The sequence below is a fragment of the Tachyglossus aculeatus genome, chromosome 15 (assembly GCF_015852505.1).
Source record: "Tachyglossus aculeatus isolate mTacAcu1 chromosome 15, mTacAcu1.pri, whole genome shotgun sequence".
NCBI classification, from domain to species: domain Eukaryota; kingdom Metazoa; phylum Chordata; class Mammalia; order Monotremata; family Tachyglossidae; genus Tachyglossus; species Tachyglossus aculeatus.
In genome coordinates this window covers 5,115,432-5,140,227 of record NC_052080.1, presented here as the reverse complement: position 1 = coordinate 5,140,227, position 24,796 = coordinate 5,115,432, and the positions used below count along the sequence as shown (strand labels likewise).

Sequence of the window (24,796 nt, the reverse complement as noted above, 5' to 3'; positions counted from 1 at the left end):
TAGGTTGGACACGGTCCCTGCCCCTCAGGGGGCTTCCATTCCACGTAGGTATGAGAATAGAGAAATAATCCCCGTTGTACAGGAAGCAGAGGCAAAATAATAATGATGATGGCGTTAATTAAACGCTCACTATGTGCATTTATTTATTTATTTGTTTGTTTATTTATTTATTTTACTTGTACATATCTATTCTATTTATTTTATTTTGTTAGTTAAGCACTTACTATGCGCCAGACACTGTTCTAATGGCCGGGGTAGGGATGAGTTCATTAGGTTGGACACAGTCCCTGCCCCTCAGGGGGCTTCCATTCTACGTAGGTATGAGAATAGAGAAATAATCCCCATTGTACAGGAAGCAGAGGCATAATAATAATAATGATGGCGTTAATTAAACGCTTACTATGTGCACTTATTTATTTATTTGTTTATTTATTTATTTATTTATTTATTTTACTTGTACATATCTATTCTATTTATTTTATTTTGTTAGTTAAGCACTTACTAAGCGCCAGACACTGTTCTAATAGCTGGGGTAGGGATGAGTTCATTAGGTTGGACACAGTCCCTGCCCCTCAGGGGGCTTCCATTCTACGTAGGTATGAGAATAGAGAAATAATCCCCATTGTACAGGAAGCAGAGGCAAAATAATAATGATGATGGCGTTAATTAAACGCTATGTGCATTTATTTATTTATTTATTTATTTGTTTGTTTATTTTACTTGTACATATCTATTCTATTTATTTTATTTTGTTAGTTAAGCACTTACTATGCGCCAGACACTGTTCTAATGGCTGGGGTAGGGGTGAGTTCATTAGGTTGGACACGGTCCCTGCCCCTCAGGGGGCTTCCATTCTACGTAGGTATGAGAATAGAGAAATAATCCCCATTGTACAGGAAGCAGAGGCATAATAATAATAATGATGGCGTTAATTAAACGCTTACTATGTGCATTTATTTATTTATTTATTTATTTATTTATTTATTTATTTATTTTACTTGTACATATCTATTCTATTTATTTTATTCTGTTAGTATGTTTGGTTTTGTTCTCCGTCTCCCCCTTTTAGACTGTGAGCCCACTGTTGGGTAGGGACCGTCTCTAGATGTTGCCAACTTGGACTTCCCAAGCGCTTAGTACAGTGCTCTGCACACAGTAAGCGCTCAATAAATACGATTGATTGATTGTTGGGTAGGGACTGTCTCTAGATGTTGCCAACTTGGACTTCCCAAGCGCTTAGTACAGTGCTCTGCACACAGTAAGCGCTCAATAAATATGATTGATTGTTGGGTAGGGACTGTCTCTAGATGTTGCCAACTTGGACTTTCCAAGCGCTTAGGACAGTGCTCTGCACACAGTAAGCACTCAGTAAATACGACTGATTGATTGATTGATTGCAAAGCACGGTTGTAAGCGCTGGGGAGGTTACAAGGTGATCAGATTGTCCCACGGGGGGCTCACAGCCTTCATCCCCATTTTCCAGATGAGGTCACTGAAGCCCAGAGAAGTGAAGTGACTTGCCTGAAGTCGCACAGCTGACAAGTGGTGGAGCTGGGATTTGAACCCATGACCTCTGGCTCCCCAGCCCGTACTCTTTCCCTCTTGAGAAGCGGCGTGGCTCACTGGAAAGGGCCCGGGCTTTGGAGTCACAGGTCATGGGTTCAAATCCCAGCTCCGCTACCTGTCAGCTGTGTGACTTTGGGCAAGTCACTTCACTTCTCTGGGCTTCAGTTACCTCACCTGTAAAATGGGGATTAGGACTATGAGCCCCCTGTGGGACCACCTGATCACCTTGTAACCTCCCCAGCGCTTAGAACAGTGCTTTGCACATAGTAAGCGCTTAATAAATGCCATTATTATTATTATTATTATTATTATTTCCTTTGAGCCACACTGCTTCTCTTTGTTGGGCAGGGATTGTCTATCTGCTCCCGAATTGTACTCTCCCAAGCGCTTAGTACAGTGCCCTGCACACAGCAAGCGCCCAATAAATAAGCGCTGCCTGTCTACTTGTTTTGTTTTGTTGTCTGCCTCTCCCCTTCTAGGCTGTGAGCCCATTGTTGGGCAGGGATTGTCTCTATCTGTTGCCGAATTGTACTCTCCCAAGCGCTTAGTACAGTGCTCTGCACACAGTGAGCGCTCAATAAATACGATTGAATGAATGCATGAATGGGCTCAGCAGTCCCATTCATTCACGCATTCATTCAATCGTATTTATTGAGCGCTCACTGTGTGCAGAGCACTGTACTAAGCGCTTGGAAAGTATCATTCATTCATTCAATCCTATTTATTGAACGCTTACTGTGTGTAGAGCACTGTACTGAGTGGTTGGAAAGTATCATTCATTCATTCAATCGTATGTATTGAGCGTTTACTGTGTTCAGAGCACTGTACTAAGCGCTTGGAAAGTAGAATTCATTCATTCAATCGTATTTATTGAGCGCTTACTGTGTGCAGAGCACTGTAGTAAGTGCTTGGAAAGTACAATTCATTCATTCAATCGTATTTATTGAATGCTTACTGTGTGCAGAGCACTGTACTAAGCGCTTGGAAAGTAGAATTCATTCATTCAATCGTATTTATTGAGCGCTTACTGTGTGCAGAACACTGTAGTAAGCTCTTGGAAAGTAGAATTCATTCATTCAATTGTATTTATTGAATGCTTACTGTGTGCAGAGCACTGTACTAAGCTCTTGGAAAGTAGAATACACTCATTCAATCGTATTTATGAAACGCTTACTGTGTGCAGAGCTGTAGTAAGCGCTTGGACAGTATAATTCATTCATTCAATGCTATTTATTGAACGCTTACTGTGTGCAGAGCACTGTACTAAGCGCTTGGAAAGTATAATTCATTCATTCAATCGTATTTATTGAGCGCTTACTGTGTGCAGAGCACTGTACTAAGCGCTTGGAAAGTAGAATTCACTCATTCAATCGTATTTATGAAACGCTTACTGTGTGCAGAGCACTGTAGTAAGCGCTTGGACAGTATAATTCATTCATTCAATCCTATTTATTGAACGCTTGCTGTGTGCTGAGCACTGTACTAAGCGCTTGGGAAGTATAATTCATTCAGTCGTATTTATTGAGCGCTTACTGTGTGCAGAGCACTGTACTAGGCGCTTGGAAAGTATAATTCACTCATTCAATCGTATGTATTGAGCGCTTACTGTGTGCAGAGCACTGTACTAAGCGCTTGGGAAGTCCAAGTTGGCAACATCTAGAGACGGGCCCTACCCAACAGAGGGCTCACAGTCTAGAAGGGGGAGACAGAAAACAAAACAAAACAAGTAGACAGGCGTCAATACCATCAAAATAAATAAATAGAATTTTAGCTATCTACATATCGTTAATAATATAAAGTCCTGGTAGGTGCACGAGGAAAATCCGGCTGCTTTGCCTCTCGCCGACCCCGAAACGGCAAAAACAGAAGGGGAAAAAAAGGAAAAGAAGGAAAAAGAATAAAAAAGGAAAAGGAAAAAGAATAAAAAAGGAAGAAGAATAAAGAAGGAAAAAGAATAAAAAAGGAAAAAAATAAAAAGGGAAAAAGAATGAAACAGGAAAAAGAATAAAAAAGGAAAAAAAGGAAAAAGGAAAAAAGCATAAAAAAGAAAAAATAGAAAAAAGGAAAAAGAATGAAAAAGAAAAAAGGAAAAAGAATGAAAAAGAAAAAGGAAAAAGAATGAGGAAGAATAAAAAAGGAAAAAATAAAAGGAAAAAGAATAAAAAAGGAAAAAAAATAAAAAAGGAAAAAGAATGAAAAAGAAAAAAAGGAAAAAGCATAAAAAAGAAAAAAGAAAAAAGGGAAAAGGAAAAAGCATAAAAAAGGAAAAAGAATGAAAAAGAAGAAAGGAAAAAGAATAAAATAGGAAGAATAAAAAAGGAAAAAAATAAAAGGAAAAAAATAAAAAAAGGAAAAAGAATGAAAAAGGAAAAAAAAGGAAAAAGCATAAAAAAGAAAAAAGAAATAAAGGAAAAAGAGTGAAAAATAAAAAAGGAAAAAGAATAAAATACGAAGAATAAAAAAGGAAAAAATAGAAAATCAATCGATCAATCGTATTTATTGAGCGCTTACTGTGTGCAGAGCACTGTACTAAGCGCTTGGGAAGTACAAGTTGGCAACGTCTAGAGACGGTCCCTACCCAACGTGGGCTCACAGTCTAGAAGGGGGGAAAAGGAAAAAATAAAAAAGGAAAAGAATGAAAAAGAAAAAAAAAAGGAAAGTGAATAAAAAAGAAAAAAGGAAAGAAAATAAAATAGGAAGAATGAAAAAGGAAAAAAATAAAAGGAAAAAGAATAAAAAGGAAAAAAAAATAAAAAAGGGAAAAAGCGTAAAAAAGAAAAAAGGAAAAAGAATGAAAAAGAAATAACAAAAAAGGAAAAATAATAAGATAGGAAGAATAAAAAAGGAAAGAAAGGTAAAAGAATATAAAGGAAATAAATATAAAAGAAAAAAAGGAAAAAAATAAAAAAGGAAAAAGAATAAAAAAGAAAAAAAGGAAGAGAATAACAGAGAGAAAAGAATATAAAAGGAAAAAGAATATAAAAGGAAAAAAAATAAGAGGAAAAAAATATAAAAGGAAAAAAATATAAAAGGAAAAAAAAATAAAAGAAAAAAGGAAAGAAAGGTAAAAGAATATAAAGGAAATAAATATGAAAGAAAAAAAGGAAAAAAATAAAAAAGGAAAAAGAATAAAAAAGAAAAAAGGAAAAGAATAACAGAGGAAAAAGAATATAAAAGGAAAAAGATTATAAAAGGAAAAAAAATGAGGAAAAAAATATAAAAGGAAAAAATATAAAAGGAAAAAAATATATAAAGGAAAAAAAATAGAAGGAAAAAATATAAAAGGAAAAAAATACATAAAAGGAAAAGACGCTGGTTCCACTGGGGCTCGAACCCAGGACCTTCTGCGTGTAAAGCAGACGTGATAACCACTACACTATGGAACCGTTGCGAAAGGCGGGCGCGCGACGGCCCCTTTCAATATAGGCCACGCCCCCCTTCCCCACCGGCGCGCAGGCGCAGAGCCTCCTCCCCGTCGGCCCCGCCCCTTTCTCCCCCGGGCGCGCTCCACGTGCTGGGGCCACGCCCAGGGCGGGGCGCGCATGCGCGGGGCGTGGAGGCGGGGAGGGAGGCGTGGCGCTCGCGCGCACCTCGTGGCGCGGGCCGAGGCCTGGGCGGGCCATGGCGGCTCCTCAGCGGGTGGCCGAGGCCCGGTTGCCCACTTTTTAGCCAGCAGGCCCCTGGGGGGGAGACCCCGGCCTGCCAGGGGGTTGCCCCCACCCACCCCAAACCCCCTGGCATCTGCCAGGGGAAAAAGGCCAGGCCGGCCCCCAACCCCCAGCTCCCGGCATCCCTCACGGCCGGCCTGCTGCCCATCCCCAGGCCTCAGTTGACCAAACTTCAGCCCCAAGACCCCATCGCCATCATCAAGGCCCCAGGTAAGCGCCTCGAAAAATCACTCATTTCTCTTTCTCCTCGCCATAAACAACTATTTAACCCGTGGAACAGTAAGCGTTCAATAAGTACGATTGATTGAATGAATGAATGACCTATTTTTTAGTGCCCCTTCCCCCTTTTTTTTGTCTTGCGTTCTGTCTCTTTACCCTTAACATGAACAACTATTTTTAGTGTTTAGTGCCTCTTCCCTTCTCTTTTTTTTTCAGGTGTTATTTCTCTTTACCCTTGACGTGAACAACCGTTTTTAGTATCTCTTCCCACCTTTTTTTATACCCATAAACATGAACAATTATTTTTAGTGTTTAATGCTCCCTCCTCCCCCTTTTTTTTTTCTGGTGTTATTTCTCTTAACCCTTAACATGAACAACAATTTTTAGTGTTTTTTTCTCCTCCCTTCTTTTTTTTTTTTCAGGTGCCTCCTCCCTTCTTTTTTTTTTCAGGTGTTATTTCTCTTTACCCTTGATGTGAACAACTGTTTTTAGTATCTCTTCCCATCTTTTTTTTTTTTTACCCATAAACATGAACAATCATTTTTAGTGTTTAATGCCCCCTCCTCCCCCTTTTTTTTTTCTGGTGTTATTTCTCTTAACCCTTAACATGAACAACAATTTTTAGTGTTTTTTTCTCCTCCCTTCTTTTTTTTTTCAGGTGCCTCCTCCCTTCTTTTTTTTTTTCAGGTGTAATTTCTCTTTACCCTTGACGTGAACAACTGTTTTTAGTATCTCTTCCCATCTTTTTTTTTACCCATAAACATGAACAATCATTTTTAGTGTTTAATGCCCCCTCCTCCCCTTTTTTTTTTTCTGGTGTTATTTCTCTTAACCTTTAACATGAACAACAATTTTTAGTGTTTTTTTCTCCTCCCTTCTTTTTTTTGTCAGGTGCCTCCTCCCTTCTTTTTTTTTTTCAGGTGTAATTTCTCTTTACCCTCAACGTGACCAACTGTTTTTAGTATCTCTTCCCATCTTTTTTATAAAGGTGTTATTACTCTCTACCCATAACATGAACAACCATTTTTAGTGGTTAGTGCCTCCACCCCTCTTTTTTGTTTCAGGTGTTATATCTCTTTACCCTTAACATGAACACTATTTTTAATGTTTAGTGCCTCCTCCCTTCTGTTTTTTTTCAGGTGTTATTTTTCTTTACCCTTAACATGAACAGCTGTTTTTAGTATCTCCTCCCATCGTTTTTTTTAATGTGTTATTACTCTTTACCCGTAACATGAACAACTATTTTTAGTGTTTAGTGCCTCCTCCCCTCTTTTTTTTTTCAGGTGTTATTTCTCTTTACCCATAAGATGAATAATTATTTTTAGTGTTTAGTGCCTCCTCCCCTCTTTTTTTTTTCAGGTGTTATTTCTCTTTACCCTTAACATGAACAACTATTTTTAATGTTTACTGACTCCTCCCATTTTTTTCAGGTGTTATTTCTCTTTACCCTTAACGTGAACAACTATTTCTAGTATCTCCTCCTGTCTTTCTTTTTTCAGGTGTTATTTCTCTTTACCCATAAGATGAACAACTATTTTTAGTGTTTAGTGTCTCCTCCCCTCTTTTTCAGGTGTTATTTGTCTTTACCCTTAACATGAACACCTGTTTTTAGTATCTCCTCCCCTCTTTTTTTTTTTCCAGGTGTTATTTCTCTTTACCCTTAACATGAACAACCATTTTTAGGGTTTAGTGCCTCCTCTCCCCCCTTTTTTTAGATGTTATTTCTCTTTACCCTTAACATTATCAGCTATTTTTAGTATCTCCTCCCCTCTTTTTTTTTCAGGTGTTATTTCTCTTTACCCTTAACATGAATAACTATTTTTAGTGTTTAGTGCCTCCTCCCCTCTTTTGTTCTTTCAGGTGTTAAGCACTTACTGTGTGCCAAGCACTGTACTATTACTACTACTACTAATAATGATGGTATTTGTTAAGCGCTTACTATGTGCTGAGCACTGTTCTAAACCCTGGGGTAGGTAATAATAATAATGATGGTACTTGTTAAGTGCTTCCTATGTGCCAAGCATTGTTCTAAGTGCTGGGGTAGATACAAGGTTATCAGGTTGTCCCACTTGGGGCTCTCAGTCTTAATCCCCATTTTACAGATGAGGGAACTGAGGCCCAGAGAAGTTAAGTGACTTGCCCAGAGTCACACAGCTGACAATTGCATTCCCCTCAGTAATCTCAACATTTGTGTTCAGGTCTACTTTCAACTATTCTGATATTTCATTCTGGCGTATTCAAGGGGCGCCTTATCTGATCCTTGTACTTCACTGGTATATTTTCAAGCGTTTGTTGGTTTGTTTTTGCAAGGTAGTTCCACGGCAGGCAGAGTTTGGATGCACAAACCTACCCCATCTCGCTGACAGGTGCCAAGATGTGGAATACACAAACTTCCCCTTGTATAAGCAGAGAGCACTGTTTTTTACACAAGAATGGGTCGAGTGAGAGGTTTGAACGATAATATACGGACTTTGCGGTGTAAAACTATGGGATGAGGCTTGCAGGGCAGAGGGGATAGTGGGTGTGTGAAGGCCTGTTAACACACTCACACAAGCACACCACCCTTAAACTTGCCAGGTGGTTTTCCCTGGAAATGGGGTTGCTTCCCTGCTTCTGCCAGGCATAGGGGAGGAAGGGTTTGGGGGCTGGGGACGTGCGGCTGGAACCCGAGTACTTAGTACTAAGTGCTTAGTACGGTGCTGTGCACACAGTAAGCGCTCAATAAATACGATCGAATGAGTCCTGAGGATGCCATGAAGCCAAGTCAGGGAAGTAGCATGGCTCAGTGGAAAGAGCCCGGGCTTGGGAGTCAGAGATCATGAGTTCTAATCCTGGCTCCACCACTTGTCAGCTGTGTGACTTTGGGTAAGTCACTTAACTTCTCTGGGCCTCAGTTCCCTCCTCTGTCAAATGGGCATTAAGACTGTGAGCCCCACGTGGGACAACCTGATTACCTTGTATCCCAGGAGGCCTTCCCAGACTGAGCCCCTTCCTTCCTCTCCCCCTCGTCCCCCTCTCCATCCCCCCCATCTTACCTCCTTCCCTTCCCCACAGCACCTGTATATATGTATATATGTTTGTACATATTCATTATTTATTTTACTTGTACATATCTATCCTATTTATCTTATTTTGTTAGTATGTTTGGTTTTATTCTCTGTCTCCCCCTTTTAGACTGTGAGCCCACTGTTGGGTAGGGACTATCTCAATAGGTTGCCAATTTGTACTGACCAAGCACTTAGTACAGTGCTCTGCGCATAGTAAGCGCTCAATAAATACGGTTGATTGATTGATTATCCCCCCAGCGTTTAGAACAGTGCTTGGCACATAGTAAGCACTTAACAAAAGCCAACGTTTTTATTATTATTATTATTATTGGGAGCTTCTGCAAGCTGTGAGGCTGCTGCTTGCCTGCCCTCCCGAGACCCAGCCAGAAGAGGTAGTCGTGTGGTAATGGATGTCTCAAAACTCAAGCTCTAGCTGAATATTTTCGACTAAACCCTCTCTTTCTAAGCCTTTCCTCAAGCCGAGCATGCCGGGTTTGATTTGTGTTTTATTCAAATCCTCAGGTCGGTCAATGCAAACTGAAAATATTTCCCCGAAAGCCTCGACTTTAGTTTTTTCTGTTGTGCTGTTTTTCCCCATACGTGCTTCATGGAAGTCCCGACTCTGATCCTGTCTGGTTTGGCAGCGTAGATCAGTCATGGCCACTGTGGTTTTCTGTAGCTTTTCACCTGGCCCCGAGGGGTAGTTTTTAATCTCACATCTGCCTCGGATTGCACCGAATATAAGGTAGACAGGAATCTTAGGGTTCAGCAATGCACAGCAAAGTGACTCCAGTGGATTTTATTCATTCGACCCCTTTGGGTGGGCGATTAAATGCCATTACTACTATTTTATTTTAAGGGTATTTAAGTGCTTATGATGTGCCAAGCACTGCGCTGGAGTGGCTACGGGACAATCAGGTGGACCCAGTCCGTGTCCCACACGGGGCTCACAGACTTAATCCCCGTTTTACAGATGAGGTGACTGAGGAAGTGAAGTGACTTGCCCAAGGTCACACAGCAGACATGTGGCAGAGCGGGGATTAGAACCCAGGTCCCGTGACTTCCAGCCCCTGGGTTTTTCCGCTAGGCCATATCTCCCCCATTGGGTTGTAAGTATCTAACGCACAGAGGTGTGCCTTACGTTTCTGTTGATCTTAGCATAGTGGGTCACTCTCTTTTAGGCACTCATTAAATAGCATTACAACTACATAGAGTCTTCCCTGCCTGTACCGCACAAATTAAAGCCTTCCTGGATTTATGGGTGAAATCGTGCCTAGTTTAATTGCAGTTCTGTTTCTCCCTGCTGCCAGATAAATCCAGCCTCATCTCCCTCTAGTCCTAGTTCTGCTTTACAAGCCCATTGATCTCGATGACCACCTCTTCCCTCCCCTGCCAGAATGTATCTCTGCCAATTGCTAACAAGAAAGTGGCCCCTTTACTACTCTTCTGTGACCCATACTAATTAATGGGATGGGCAACACCCGAAGGGTTTTTGGAGGAGTGAGGAGGTGTGTGCAGAATGATAGTGTAGAAAAATGACGTGGGCAGAGGGGAGAAGGGATTATTGTATTCTCCCATGTGCTGTGTACACAGAAAGTGCTCAGGAAATATGATTCTAGACTGTGAGCCCGTTGTCGGATAGGGATTTGTTGCCGAATTGTACTTTCCTAGCACTTAGTACTGTGCTCTGCCCACAATAAGTGCTCAATAAATATGATTGAATGAATGAATGATTGACCGTGGCGGAAAAGTCATTAAGTGACGAGGGGGATTCAGGAGGCAAGCCCTGATGTGACTGAGTCCTAGAAGGGTGTGGTGGCCGCTTGGGTGGATCCTGGAAATGTTATAGAGGAACGCCGGATTTAGTGACAGACTGAATATGGGGTTGGAGAGAGAGAATATGAGGGAGAGATGGTGTGGTGGCCGCTTGCGTGGATCCTGGAAATGTTATAGAGGAACACCGGATTTAGTGACAGACTGAATATGGGATTGGAGGGAGAGATGGAGAATAAGGCCAGGGTTACCTTACACTCCAGCGGAGTCTACAACAGTCACTTAATGTGCTCCTGCCTCCCCTCAAAAAAAAAAAAAGGCTTTGACTTTGTTTTTCACCCTCGACCCAAACCTCTTTTTGCTGTATCTCTAAAAGCCTTTTCCTTGCTTTGCTTCCCCCCCAAGCCCCTCCTGCCACTCGCTCAGCTCACACCTGGCCTCCTCACAGGAGGTGGCAATCTTATGGGCATTAGCAGGCAGGTTCCCAATAAGACCTTGTGATTACGGGGGTGGGGTGAGATGGGTGCGTCGGCGTGTTCACGGGCATGCAGGGCTCTTCCTTTCCCTCAGAGCTGAGCTAATTTTAGCCCACCTGCGCCTCAGCCATCTGGATTGCCCTCATTTCTTTGTGGGTCTCAGACCGACCTTTTAGCCTGTCTGCTGTTGGGGCTGCAGGGCTCAAGAAGGGGAAGAGGAAGCCCTCGGCTAGGTGCACCTGTATATATGTATATATGTTTGTACATATTTATTACTCTATTTACTTATTTTACTTGTACATATCTATTCTATTTATTTTGTTCATATGTTCGGTTTTGTTCTCTGTCTCCCCCTTCTAGACTGTGAGCCCGCTGTTGGGTAGGGACCGTCCCTATATGTTGCCAGCTTGTACTTCCCAAGCGCTTAGTACAGTGGTCTGCACACAGTAAGCGCTTAATAAATGCAATTGATGATGATGGATGGATAGCAGGACTGCAACCAGTTTCTGATGGGTTTAACCTCTCACTCCCCCCCTTTCTGCCCTGCTCATTTAAGTTTCATTTGCTTGTTAAATATTGGGCAGATAAGGGACGGGAGAGCAGAATATATCATAGATCAGTAAAGAGGGGCCCCAACGATTTTGCCTTCATTCACCTTGCCTGTCTCAGATGACGTATACCTGTGGATCCGTCTCGTTCGTTTACTTCAGAGATCTTTTCGGCGGGCTTCCTTGGTGCTCACTGTAAACCAGTCACCACTGCCAGGGCTTAATGTTAGCCTGCTCTTGCAGGGGTGACCATGAACCCCGTTTTTCAGATGGGAAAGCGGAGGGACAGAGAGGTGAAGCAACTACCGGAAACCGTTGGCAGAGGCCCAGTCGAGATTAGAACCTGGGTCTCAGGGACCGGTTCCCAGGCCCCGTTTTACCGACCACCACCATTCCTTGAAAGCTGAAAAGCCAAAATCATGGAATCCCCGACGGTCAAGGGTAATTTTTCCTTGTGGTGGATTTTTCCGAAAGTAACGCTGCCACATGGTAAGTTCAATACCGCAAGGTATTTTTTACGTTACGTGATTGTATATGAGTGTGTCTACAGAATCCAGTGTGTCTGTCAGAAAATTGCACTGGTCATTGCAGAATTGTCAGTTTTTAGGGTGGTTGTTGAGAATTAAGAAGTACAAGTGGTTTTGGCGTGTAGGAACGTTAGGACATGTTGTGAAGCCTTCTTTGCCTTCCACTGGGTAGTCGGGGGTTACATCCTGATCCCCTCTGTGCAAGTTTGGGGATCAGAAGATGCACCTTCCACACCTCAAATCTTCCCCCAGTCCGGAAGATCCCGGACTTCTCTCTGGTCTCCCCCATGCATCCTCTCTGCCGAGAATTCGAGTTAATGTTACAGTTCTCCATCTCTTTAGTTTGTGATTTGTTCCCCTAAATCTACATAAGAAGGTACCAGGGGGTTCCTGGGCAAGCTGGGCAGTGCCCTAGATTTCATTCGGCCTGTTGTATAAAGTCGTGCATGCCGCATCTGGCTGGGGCAGCGGGAAGCCTGGGTTTGCTGGAAACCTTTCCTCTCGCGACTCGTTTGCTCTCTGCTAGCGTCATTTTGCCGTGGTACCCATTCTCCTGGGCCCTGAGGTACAGGGGAAAGTGGTCATTGCCCAGAAGGATGGCATCTCCTTGAGCACTGGGGCCGGCCAGGCATGGAAATCATTGGGCCGACCTGGTGAAGGGCAGAGGGCATCAAGCTGTTGCTCCATATTTCCTCTATTGCTCTGCACACAGTAAGTGCTCAGTAAATAACAAATGAGTGAATGGATGGACCTCCCGCGGATGTTCTTCCCTTTGTGGTTCTTGTCTATCTGTGTGGAGGAAAACTGGGGCTGGTTTTATTGCTCTGATACTTTCTTCATTTCATGTTTTGGCTTTTCACAAGGAAGGGGTAAAGATCGCCTTGTCTCCCAACCCCCAATTCTTATGAAGCCTGCAATCATCATCATCATCATCAATCGTATTTGTTGAGCGCTTACTGTGTGCAGAGCACTGTACTAAGTAAGCGCTTGGGAAGTCCAAGTTGGCAACATATAGAGACAGTCCCTACCCAGCAGTGGGCTCACAGTCTAGAAGGGGGAGACAGAGAACAAAACCAAACATATTAACAAAATGAAATAAATAGAATAGATATATAGGTAAAATAAATAGAGTAATAAATATGTACAAACATATATACGATATGCAATCCATCAGTCGTATTCGAGCACCTACTGTGTGCAGAGCACTGTACTAAGCACTTGGGAGAGAACACTTTAACGATATCAGAGACACATTCTGTACCCACAGGGAGCTTACAGTGTGAGCATCGCCCTCAAAGCTGGCCCCCCAAACGGGTGAGAATGCCTGGTGGCATCTGCTGCTGTTGAGGTCTCAGAGCTCCTCTGTTCCAACCTCACAGTTAAGTCTACACCCGATCTCCCTGCAGTAATCTCATGTTGTGTGTCGCCCCGCAAAGAGGAAGGTTCGGGTGGGAGAGTGTGGATGGCTCAGTGCAAACTGTCACCACTACTGCAGAAGCAAGTCTAGCTCGCTGGTGGTGCGTTCATTCAGTCGTTTTTTTTTTTTTTGAGCGCTTATCGTGTGTAGAGCTCTGTACTAAGCACTTGGGAGAGTACATTGCAACAGTAAATAGACACATTCCCTGCCCACAGCGAGCTTAAAGTCTAGCCATTGGTGGTTGAGCAGTGCTCATTCCGAATGGGAAGCGGCCATAAAAATTGTATTTTTATGGGCAAAGACTGCATGCATGCAAGGGATTGTCACTGTGACAAGTAAACCCGTTAATACAGTTCCATAGACAATGGGGCTATCTTCAAACTGAAGGACAGCTCTATTTAAACTTGGATATGTGTGATGGTGAGAAAATGGATGCCTTTTTGCCTGAGTACATAAAGCAACAAAAACTTCCGGCGTGGCTTACTGAAGCCTTTCGAACGATCGGTGTTTAAGCATCATTTGCCTGGGAAGGAAATACAGTGAAATCAGGCCCAGGACATTTGCAGGTCTTTGTGGCCCATCTAGTGCGATGAAGAAGAGAATTCCAATCTCAGTTCACCCCATCTCTGATTTAGGAGACCCTTAGTCGTGGTTTATTGATGCTTTACCACTCTGCCCGGCCAGTCAGGTCAAAGAACTAAGGGCCCAGGAACTGTGCTGTGCAGTTTAATTATCCGGTGTCATTACCCAGGAGGTCGTGACCTCTCCTGTCAGCGGAGAGCACCCACTGTTCACCCAAGTGAAAGGATTGGTTTTCAAGAGCTCTGGCAGTGTGCCTTGTCCGGGTTGTGTCAGTATAAAACAGAAATGGAGGTATTTGTTAGCACTTACTATGTGTCAAGCACTGAACCAAGTGTCTGGGATAAGTAGAAGATAAACAGGGTGCACACGAGGTTCACAGTCTGAGTAGGAGGGAGATATTTCTTTTATGGTATTTATTAAGCGCCTGCTATGCGCCAGGCACTTCGTACCAAGCATTGGGGTCGATACAAGGTAATCAGGTTGGATGCAGTCCGTGTCCCACCTGGGGCTCACAGTCATAATCCCCATTTTGCAGATGAGTTAAACTTGTACAACTTGTACTTCCCAAGCGCTTAGTACAGTGCTCTGCACACAGTAAGCACTCAATAAATACAATTGATGATGATGATGATGAGCTAGGTGAGGCACAGGTTGTCCCACTCCCTGGCCCGTACTCTTTACATTAGGCTACACGGCTTCAGTCGTTCCCCGGACAGAAATTCTGTACGATCCACAGGGCGTTCCTTGGGGATGTTACCACCTTGCAATTGCTGTGGACCCAGGAGCCCGTACAGAAACTGTTTGGACCAGTGTGTTTGCCCCCTGCAAGAGTGGTGGATGAAGAAACGGTGGATGGTCTTTATTCAGCACATACTGTGTGCAGAGCACTGTACGAAGCACTTGGGAGGCTACAGTCATGTTAGAATCAATCTGTTAATCATTGGCATTTATTGAGCGTTTACTGTGTGCAGAGCACTCTACTAAGCCATTGGGTGAGTTCAGTACGATAGAGCTGGTAGACATGTTCCCTACCCACCAGGAGCCTCCTAGGTTTTTTGGAGTCTGCCCTCTTCTTTTCCCTGATCAGTGACAGGAAAAAAAATATCTGGCTTTCCTAAGCATTCAGTAAATACCATTATGACTACCAGCTGTTCTCTGCCTCTATTTTAAGCCCTGGCACTAGGAGGATTATCAAGTACGTATTACAAATGATTTCTGTTAGTGTCTGTTTCCCCCCCTAGACTATAAGCTCACCGTGGGCAGGAATTACGTCTACCAGCTCAGCTCCTAAGCTCTTGGTCCCGTGCTTTCTACACAGTAAGTGCTCAGTAAATACCATTGATTGAAGGAGGGCTTGTAGTGTATGTCTATGGATGTAGCTCTATGTGAGAGGCCTTTCATGAAGAGATAGGCCCACGCATGGCTCCTTCTCCTCTCCTGGACCGCCAGCTGCTCGGGGCCTCTTGATTCTTTTCTAATTCTCCCCTGGGACTCACCGACTTGACCGCCCTTGACAAAGCGGCCCAAGTTACACTGTTTGGCAAAGCACAGAGGCGTTAATTGATATTGATTATGAAAATTAAATTGCAGCCAGCAGTTAGCAGACGCCGTCAGGGCTACCAAAGCCTTTGTGTCTCTCCCTGCATTTTCACATCTCCGCCAATAGATCGTGAGGTCCTAGAAAGCAAGAGCACGTCTCTCTTAGTACGGCAGGTCTCCCGCTCGCTCCGTAAAACGCGCTGCACATGGCAGGCACCGGATGAGGACATTGCCAGCATCGTGACGGTACAGGAGGTTGGAAAACTCATCCTGTAGGCGTCAGTTGCGGGGCGGGAAATAGAAAAAAAATCTTCATTATAAGGGTCTTTTAGCAAGAATCGGGCCAGGCCTCCTGACTCCTAGTCGCGCGGTGAGCTCCGTTAGGCCACGCTGCTTCTGTTTGTTTCCCCATTGGAGAGGACGAGAGAGTCAGCAGGCTGACAGACCGGCGAGGAAGAAGCGTGGCTCAGTGGAAAGAGCCCGGGCTTTGGCGTGAGAGGTCATGGGTTCAAATCCCGGCTCCACCACTTGTCAGCTGTGTGACTTTAGGGAAGTCATTTCACTTCTCTGGGCCTCAGTGACCTCATCTGTAAAATGGGGATGAAGACTGTGAGCCCCTTGTGATCTCCCCAGTGCTTTGCACATCGTGAGCGCTTTATAAATGCCATTATTATTTTTTTTTAGACTGTGAGCCCACTGTTGGGTAGGGACTGTCTCTATATGTTGCCAATTTGTACTTCCCAAGCGCTTAGTACAGTGCTCTGCACATAGTAAGCGCTCAATAAATACGATTGATGATGAAGTACTACAGCCAGGTGGCTTGCAAGGCCTAGGCATACCCAAAGCTTTGGGTTGTCGGTGATTTTAGGTCTCCACGGTCTTATCCAGATTTACTTTTGTTTTCCCCTGGGAACGTCTGCAAAAAGCACTTGAAACGTTACCTCTTTTGGAGAAGGTAGGGAGATATTCGCACCCAAATATAACGTCACCCAGCACTTCGCTTTTCGTAGCTAACCCACGGCCCAAGTGGATCATTGCCCAGTAAACGCTCGTTAGAGGTCAGGTGGTTGTGCCATCTTGATGTGAATTTTATCTCCTTGTCAACATCCAGTGATGGGCTCCGTTCTCCCGGTGAGATGCAGGAGGGAACGGAGCTTCCCTACTCGGTGTCCTCCAGGAATTATTTCTGGCCTGCATGTCCTCCCTGCCCCCTTTCTGTTGCCAGTTCGGCTTCTGCCAGGGAAAGCTGGCCGCCACCAATTCCTAAAAGGAAGCCGTCACCCTTAGCATCGAGGATGATCGGTGGGGGAAAAGCTCCAGGACCTGGAGTCCAGGTCTCATTCATTCATTCATTCATTCATTCATTCATTCATTCAATCGCATTTATTGAGCGCTTACTGTGTGCAGAGTACTGTACTAAGCGCGTGGGAAGTACAAGTCGGCAACATATAGGGACAGTCCCTACCCAACAACGGGCTCACCATCATCATCATCATCAATCGTATTTATTGAGCGCTTACAATCTGCAGAGCACTGTACTAAGCGCTTGGGAAGTCCAAGGTGGCAACATATAGAGACAGTCCCTACCCAACAGTGGGCTCACAGTCTAAAAGGGGGAGACAGAGAACAAAACGAAACATACAGCAAAATAAAATAAATAGAATAGATTTGTGCAGGTAAAATAAATAGAGTAATAAATATGTACAAATCAATCAATCAGTCGTATTTATTGATTCTAGCTCACAGGCTAGAAGAGGGAGACGGACAACCAAACACGAGAGCGCTCAGTAAATAGGACGATCTGACGGATTTATGAAAGCGTTCAGTAAATAGGCTGATTTTAGGGATTTACGAGACCGCTCAGTAAATGGGCTGATTTTAAAAAGTTACGAAAGTGCTCAGTCGTTACGGTTTTAGGGATTTACGGGCGCTCAGTAAATAGGACGATTTGACAGATGTCTGAAAGCGGTCAGTAAAAAGGAGGATCTTACGGATTTAGGCGCGCTCAGTCCAATAGCTGACTTTACAGATTTACGAAAGCGCTCAGGAAATAGGCTGATTTTAAGGAGTTCGGTCATGACGATTTCTCGGCGCTTACAACAGCGCTCAGCACCTAGTAAGCGTTTAACAAACACCGCCGTTGACAGATTGCCGAAAGCGCTCAGTAAATAGGAGGATCTGTCGGATTTAGGGACACTCAGTAAATAGGCTGATTTCATTCAACCGTCAAATCCGTGATTTGACGGATTTCCGAGCACGCTTAGTAAATGGACTGATTTTAAGGAGTTACGAAAGCACTCAGCAAGAGATCGTGGGTTCTAATCCCGCTTCCGGGGCGGGGTGGGGGGAGAGAAGGGGAGGGAGGTTAAGGTTAGGTCCCACAGCCACATAAGGTCTCCACGATAAGGTCTCACAGCCACAACACGACCGACAGACACCTCGGGCCCTTCTGTGAGAAGCAGCCTGGCCCAGCGGATAGAGGACGGGCCTGCGAGGCAGGAGGATCTGAGTTCTAATCCCGACTCCTCCGTGTGTCTGCTGTGTGACCCAGGGCAAGGCACTTCACTTCTCTGGGCCTCTGTTACCTCATCTGTAAAATGGGGATTAAGATTGTGAACCTCACATGGGACAGGGACTCTGTCCAACCTGATTGGCTTGTATCCATCCAGGTGTTTAGAACAATGCCGGGCACAGAGTAAACACTTAATAAATACAGCAATTATTATTATATTTATGCTTACCTCCCCTCACGACCTGCTTCCGTATTTGCTTGTATCCAACTTTGTATCCAACTATGTTGCCAACTTGTACTTCCCAAGCGCTTAGTCCAGTGCTCTGCACACAGTAAGTGCTCAATAAATAAGATTGAATGAATGAATGAATTAATTAATTAATCCACCCCACTGTTGAGAACAGTGGCTGGCATGTAGTAACCGCTTAACAAATACTGCAATTATTATTATTATTATTTTTACACGGACGTATTCATGAACATTCACCTTACTCGTTCTGATTCCATTGTTTATACATGATATTTTATTGGTCTCCCCCCTCACCTTACTCGTTCTGATTCCATTGTTTATACATGATATTTTATTGGTCTCCCCCCCCCTTGTGCTTCTGTGGGTCCTTCTCCAAGCGCTTAATACAGTTTGTCACACTCTGGAAGTGCTCAATAAATACCATTGCTGATGGAAGCAGGGAACCGCCTCAGCGGCGGTCATGGGTGAGCAGTTCGTTCTATTATCCAGTCATTATTTGACCAGGCGAGCACCACATAAACCACATAAATCTCCAAATGGTTTCTTTAAAGATGAATTAATTCTTGAGGTAGGATCGATTATATTTTGATAGGTCCGTCTCACCACAAAGCAGACATAAGGGGATAATTGTCCCCCCCACCCCAGCCTGTTATCAAATTGTTCTTATCATTAGAACCCAGGCCTTGCTTTGGACAAACTCTTCTCACACTGCTGATCATTTTCCACTTCAGGAGATGTTTTGAGCCTCCATGAAACTCATCCAGGACAGCATTTGAAACTGCAGTGTGCTGGCAAATGCAGGCTCCAAAGGACATACTGAGTGAGAAGGACCTGGGTTCCAATCTCACCTCTGCCACTTGTCTGCTGTGTGACCTTGGACAAGGCACTTCAGTTCTCTGTGCCTCAGTTACCTCACCTGTAAAAATGGGGATTAAGTCTGTGAGCCTCTTGTGGGACATGGACTGTGTCCAACTTGATTAGCTTTTATCCACCCTTATGGTTGGTACAGTGCCTGGGCACGTGGTAAGCGTTTGACAAATACCTTAAAAAAATTAGTTTGCTGAGTCAACCAAGTGTTAAAGACAGTTTAAAAAAAAAAGTCCTTTTTAGCCAAAGCCGGGAGAAATCTACCCGAGGTCACAGTGTTATTGTAAGCTCCTTGAGGGCAGAGTTCATGTCTGCTTACTCAGCTGTGGCTTCTCAAGGGTTTAGAACCGTGCTCTGCACCCAGTAAGCACTCAAATACAGTTGATTGATTAATTCCTGCTCTATAATCAATCAGTCAATCAATCAATCGTATTTATCGAGCACTTACTATGTGCAGAGCACTGTACTAAGCGCTTGGGAAGTACAAATTGGCAACACATAGAGACAGTCCCTACCCAACAGTGGGCTCACAGTCTAAAAGGGGGAGACAGAGAACAAAACCAAACATACTAACAAAATAAAATAAATAGAATAGATATGTACAAGTTAAATAGAGTAATAAATATGTACAAACATATAGACAGGTGGGACTATAAGCCACTAAATGGTATCTGTGAGACCTTAAATGTATCTCCTTAAATGTATGTGAGGTTTGAGTTGACTGAGTGATTTTAGGCGTGGGGCAAATAAAGCACCTGAGACCCTGTTTGCACCTGAACTTCTTGACATTGATAGTGATTATGGCATTTATTAGGGGCCTACTATTTGTCAAGCACTGTCCTAAGTGCTGGGGTAGATAGAAGTTAATTAGGTCCTACGTGGGGCTCGGCAGGGAATGCGTTTGTTTATTGTTGTATTTCACTCTACTGAGTGCTTAACAGAGTTTTCTGCACATGGTAAGCATTCAATAAATATGATTGTATGAATGAGCGAACTTGTCTGCCGTGTGACCTTAGGCAAGTCATTTCGCTTTTCTGGGCCTCAGTGACCACATCTGTAAAATGGGGATTAAGGCTGTGGGCCCCATGTGGGACAAGGACTGTGTCCAACCTGATTAGTTTGTATCTACCCCAGTACTTAGAAAAGTGGTTGACGTACAGTAAGTGCTTAGCAAATATCATCAGCAAGCCAAATAGTATTTATTAAGGGTTAGTGACATTGTAGCCTTTTTCTGCATCAGCCCATATCTCAGGATTGTGATGTCCTGTTATTGTAGCAAATTTTTCTGTGTAGTTATCTTTTCACTGTCCTTTTCCCAGTTGCTTGTGAGTTCATTGCTGAATAGACAGATTCTGCCTATCCAAGGCTTTCTAAATCTGTAGACCCCAAATGTGCAGCTGACACCATATTGTGAATCTGCCACGTTGCGGGAGAAAGGTTATCTTGTTCCTTTTTCCGAAGATCGTTAGTTGTCTTGTTCTCTAGATTTTTCAGAGGATCATCGCCCTGGTCCATTTCCCATCTATCATTTGGTGACATTTATTAACCACTTACTGTGTGCAGAACACAGCACTAGGCGCTTGGGAGTGTACAAGTTTAGCAGAGTTGATGGATACGTTTCCTCCCCACCATGAGCTTATAGTCTAGAGGGGGAAGGACTAGGTTAGTAGATGGAATAGGATTCCAGGGTTGTGTGAAACAGAAAATTCCTTAAGGTTCAAAAACATGAGACAGAGCTCTGAATAGCACTAAGGACTAAACTAACCGTAGGTTGATCACATCCGAATAAATTCCCGCCCTGAGGGTGGTGGAGGCCAGATTTTGTTTCAGACGTGTGCCTTGGTAAGGAAAAGTGATTCCTTAGAGATGTCCTGAATGCCATGCAGCCAGATCCATTTTAACCTTTAATGGAGATTAGGGAGGTTCGTCGGTCTGTTGCAGATACGGAAGTAAAGTGACCCAGCCAGGTCCAAGATAGCAAAGCTGAAAGAGGGAGGAAAAGATTTTCAATCTCTCTCTCTCTCTCTCTCTCTCTCTCTCTCTCTCTCTCTCTCTCTCTCTGTCAGGTGTCATTTTAAGGGTCATTGTTCTCCCCCCCCCCCCAAAAAAAAAAGCAAACATTTCACAAAAACTGCTATGGCAACAAAATGATAGTCTGAATTTTGGGGAGTCTAAGTAAGCACAGAGGCTGGGCCTTCCTCTTTTTGCACAGATTGTTTGCCTTAGGTCTGGACTGAATTCCTCTCCCCAGTTACTCCCCTCCCATCACACAAAGGCAGCGGCAGCTCCAAGATGTTGGACCCCAGTGGCCACAGCGGTCTCCTTCCCCATTTTCACCCACCTCCCTCCTGCACACTCGGTCCAATCTGGGTCTTTGAAAAGGCCGCACCCTCCTTGGCTGGATCCTTCTGGCCTGTGTGCGCTCCTTTGGAGATTATGGAGAGCGTCTACTATGCAGCCATGGCCCCTCGGGGTTCAGTGGAGCCCCCCCCCCCCGCCTTCCTCCACCCCCCAGCAGCTCTGTGTCTCATCCCTTGGGCACTTCAGGGAAAGCAGCCCCGTCTCCTCTTTTTTTTTTTTTTAGCTCAGTTCAGGCAGCCACCCAGCAGAGCACTGCAGAAATTCCAGGATGACACAAACACTGCAGTCTGAGAGCTCCAGTGCCCTAAAAAGAGCTCGAGTATTTCATTTCCTCCCAAACCCGCATTCCCATCGAGCAGTCTGAAAGGGGGATGCTGTTTTTTTTCTTTTGAAAAGACTGTGGTGAGGCAAAAAAATAAAAATAAAATCTCTGCATTGGCCAAGCCCAAGAAAAACAGGTAATGTCTGATTTTAGTTTATTTTAAGGGTTTTCGTTTTTTGGGTTTTTTTTAGAACGACATAGTGTGCATCCCAGCCATCCATTATTCAGGAAAGAACAGAGTTTGTGGTGTCTGGGGCTTATTCTGTGTTGCTTTGAAAATCAGATAACATGGTGGACTGAGTGAAAGATAAAGCATTCAGACTGGAAACCAAGTTTCGTTAGTATGTAGATGGGTCAGGTGGGTTCGTGTTCTAAAGGTTGTGGCAGTATTTCAAATTGCACACACATTCCCCCCTCGTCCCCCCCCAAATAGGGTTTTTTCTACTGCTCACAGATGAGATTAGTGTCAGGGATAGGGAATAGAAGGAATCTTCTCATGTCGGTCATCTAAATCCCCTCCAACACCTCACTTTCACTCCTGCTCGGTAGAGGTGACGTTTTGAACAATTGTAAAATCCCACAGTGTTCTACAAAGAACATGGGCCATACAGACGTCACATGATTTATTTTCAATTCATAACACGTCCCCCTCATTCCCTTGGGCGTATTCCCCGACCTTAAAACGATTTTCATCTGCTTGCAAGGAGCGAGAGGTTGGAAGCCCCTCAGGGTTGTCTGATTCTAATAATAATAATAATAATTGTGGCATCTCCTATCTGCTTACTCTGTGCCAAGCACTATACTAAACTCTGGGGTAGATAGAAGATAATCAGGTCCCACGTGGGGTTTGCAATCTAAGTGGGAAGAAGAACAGGTATTGAATCCCCATTTTGAGACAAGGGAACTGAAGCACAGAGAAATGAAGTGACTTGCCAAGGTCACACGGGTGGTAAGTGGCGAAGCCGGGATTAGAACCATCCTCTGAATCCCAAGCCGAGGCTCTTGCCATTAGGCAACACTGCTGATTCTCCAAAGTAGTTTATGGATTGTAGAGTGTGGAGCAGCTTTGGATCGGGGCCTCAGCATAAGGTGGTGTTAGGGAGAGGAGAGGCCATATTGGCTAGTGTTGATCTCCAATTTATTTTCAGATCCCTTCCAGGGAAGGTCTCCCCTTTTCACTTTCCCTTGGGACCTTCATCTGTTCTCTCGAACAGACAAACATATCATCCCGCCCTCTAGATTGTAAGCTCATTGTGGGTAGGGAATGTATCTTTTACGTTGTTAAACTGTACTCTCCCGAGTGCTTAGTCTGATGCTCTATACACAGTAAGCGCTCAATAAATACTATTGATTGATGGATTGGTCTCACTCTTCCCCCGCCCCCGGGCTATCTGTCCATAACTCATATGTCAATCAATCAATCAATCAATCAATCGTATTTATTGAGCGCTTACTATGTGCAGAGCACTGTACTAAGCGCTTGGGAAGTACAAATTGGCATCACATATGTCAATTATAAACCCAGGAGTGCCCCACTTCAGAGGCTGAAAGAGGCTTTAAGAATGCATCGTTCATTCGTCCATCCATTCATTCACTTGTATTTATTCATTCAGTCATTTATTGAGCACTTGCTGTCTGCAAAACACTATAATAAGCCCTTGGGAGAGTACAATATGGCCATAAATATAACAATAAATAGACCCATTTGCTGCCCACCACAAGCTTAAATTGATTTGTTCAGTTCATTCAGATGTATTTATTGAGGGCTTTTGGTGTGCAAGCACTGTACTGAGCACTTGTACAGTAGAACAACAGACACAATGAGCTCACAGTCTAGAGGGGGTAGACTGAGATTGATATAAATAAATAGATAAATAAATAAATTACAGGTATAAATTTCAGTCCAGTGAGCTCACAATCTGTCCGAGCAAAACGTATGCCGAGGCAGTGTCTTCGCAGGGAAAGTGATGAGAGATTATTGGGTGAATTTGATCAAAACCAACAGAAATCGTGGTTTTCCATTTCACTTAGATCACACTGCCTGAAGGGCTTCCTATTGACAGTAGTAGTGGAAATTTCCTCTGCAGTCCTGGGTTCAAATTCCCTTCTCTTGGCCTCGCTGCCCTGCAGATTGTTCCAGTTCAGAGGTAAATTTAAGGAAGCAAATGCAACTCAAGACAGGATTTCTTCTCAGTTCACAAAGCTTGTGTTTGTGCTTCTGTAAGTTGAGAAGCAGTGCGGCCTAATGGAAAGAGCCCAGGCCCAGAAGTCAAAGGACCTGGGATCTAATCCCGGCTCCACCACTTGTCAGCTCTGTGACTTTGGGCAAGTCATGTAACTTGGCTGGGCCTCAGTTGCCTCCTCTGCAAAATGGGGTTAAGACTGTGAGCCCCACATGGGCCAACCTGATTACCTTGTATCTACCTCATGCTTAGAACAGTGCTTGGCACATAATAAGCACCTAACAAATGCCATCATTATTAACCTGATGATCTCATATCTACCCCGTCGCTTAGTACAGTGCCTGGCACACGGTTAAGCGCTTAACAAGTACCATGAAAAAAAACCATTGAAATATTTTGCGGTTTTGTCTCCAGCCGTGTTGTTGTTTTGGAGTAGATCTTGGTATTCACTTCTTTTTGGGTCCTCTTGGTTAAGCTCCAAGAAAGGATAGATGTGAAAATAGCTTTTCATCGGGGTCAGTGGTGACTAGATTTCTCCAGGCTTAAACTAGTCTCTGGAAGTAGAGGGGACCCTTGTTGGAAGCTGCTTGAATTCCCTCAAACCTCTAGAGTGCCACTTCATACCTTGAAGAAGTAACCTTGTCTCTTTGCAGTTCTCCTCTAAGTTCAGAGGTGACCCTATCAATCAATCAACCGATGGTATTTATTGAGTGCTTCCTGTGTGCAGAGCACTGGACCAAGCGCTTGGGAAAGTACAGTAGACTAGAGTTGGTAGTCACACTTCCTGCCTACAAGACTAAGCTGTAAGCTTTGCACGTAGTAAGCGCTTAATAAATGCCATTATTATTATTGTGGGCAAGGAATCTGTTTATTATATCGTACCTTCCCAAGTGCACATGGGAAGCGTTCAATAAATACGATTAACTGACAGGATGGGGA

General features: G+C 43.8%; 1 protein-coding gene and 1 non-coding gene across 2 annotated transcripts in view; one reads left to right on the top strand and one right to left on the bottom strand.

Annotated features, from left to right (window-relative positions):
* Positions 1-4,879: 4,879 nt before the first annotated feature.
* On the bottom strand, positions 4,880-4,952 carry TRNAV-UAC. Its single transcript has one exon. It is a non-coding gene; the product is annotated as a tRNA-Val (tRNA).
* Positions 4,953-5,195: 243 nt separating this feature from the next.
* The window catches only part of PPEF1 (protein phosphatase with EF-hand domain 1), a 75,093-nt gene continuing 55,492 nt past the window's right edge, over positions 5,196-24,796 (top strand). Inside the window, exon 1 of the mRNA XM_038757079.1 lies at positions 5,196-5,444. The gene's annotated coding sequence lies outside the window, so the exon portion shown is untranslated. The remainder of the gene's footprint in view (positions 5,445-24,796) is intronic.